The 1,387-nt window shown below is 47.7% G+C and overlaps 1 protein-coding gene across 1 annotated transcript in view; it reads right to left on the reverse strand.

The window, feature by feature from the left end:
• The window catches only part of LCT (lactase), a 48,715-nt gene that overhangs the window by 26,584 nt on the left and 20,744 nt on the right, over positions 1-1,387 (reverse strand). The window lies entirely within an intron of this gene.

The following is a 1,387-nucleotide window of genomic DNA, read 5'->3' on the forward strand; positions in this document are numbered from 1 at the left end:
TAATTTTTTGATTTTTTGTAGAGATGAGGTCTTGCCTGCCCACGCAGGTCTCGAACCCGCGGGCTCGGGCAATCCACTCACCTCAGCCTCCCAAAGGCGCGGGATTACAGGCTGAGCCACTATAAACCCGGCTAAGAATATGCATTTCTAACAAGTTTCCAGATGACGCTGATGTTGATGCTGCTGTTCTGGGGACAAAAACTTTGAGAACAATTGATTTACAAGAACTCAAACATCAGAAGTTCTGAACTTTAAAACAAAATAGTAGTGACATATACATAAGCATCAAAGTTACCATTCTAACCATTTAGAAAGGGGTGGGATTTAAGAACAGAAATCATGATGCCACCAAAGGTGAGTTAGAATAAAGGTTATTTAATGACATCTCTGGGTGAGCTTGGAGGGGTTACAGTTGTGCTATGGCTTGGATGTAGTCTTTCCCCACCAAAACTCACGTTGAAATTTAATTGCCAATGTAGCCGTGTGCCTTTAAGAGATGTTTGTGTCACGAGGGCTGGATGAATGCAGTCTCCAGGAAGTGTTCTTGCTCTCATGGGACTAGATTACTTACCACAAGAGTGGCTGTTATAAAGCGAGGCTGTCTCTGCTATTCCCAACTATCTGCAGGGGATGCGTCCCCTTCTGCTTCTCCACCATGTTATGATGCAGCATGAGGCTCTGACCAGAAGCTGACCAGAGGCAGCCTCCTGATTTTGAGATCCAGCTTCCAGAACTATGAGCCCAATAACCTCTTTTCTTTGTAAGTTACCCAGTTTCAGGTGTTCTGTTATAGTAACACAAAGTGGACTAAGACAAGGTGGTAGAAAGGACCTTTCCCATATTCTGGCCCATTGGTAAGGGTGGCAACACTGAACATCAGAGTCCTCAGGCATGCAGACATCCCTCTGTCCCTTCTTGTCTTCCTGAAGAATCTCTAGTGACCACCAGCCTCGATGCCTTAATAGACCCCACGCCTCCACACCTTTCCTGACTTGATCAGACCACGAGCAGCGTCCTGACCCACGGCCACTCGGATTCACTCTCAAGAATTTGAACTAAGAGACACTGAGAAGATGGTCCTTGAGCCATGAGTCCCAGACCTACATCTGTGTCGGGTGCCCACCAGAGTCATGTGCAAGCTGAGATGATGAGGACGTGGAACAAGGGTAAGCAGAGAGGGCTGGCTGGGAAGCCCTGCAGAGAAGAGCAGAGATGAGAGACCTTGGAGGGACAGGTAATGAAAGGGGGACAGAGCCGGGCTCGGTGGCTCAACTTGTAATCTCGTGCCTTTGGGAGGCTGAGGTGAGTGGATTGCCTGAGTCTGCGGGTTCAAGACCCGCCTGGGCAGCAAGACCTCGTCTCTACAATAAAAAAAAAAAAAAAAAAA

Source organism: Carlito syrichta, unplaced genomic scaffold (assembly GCF_000164805.1).
Source record: "Carlito syrichta isolate Samal-C Ts95f unplaced genomic scaffold, Tarsius_syrichta-2.0.1 Scaffold304727, whole genome shotgun sequence".
NCBI lineage: Eukaryota > Metazoa > Chordata > Mammalia > Primates > Tarsiidae > Carlito > Carlito syrichta.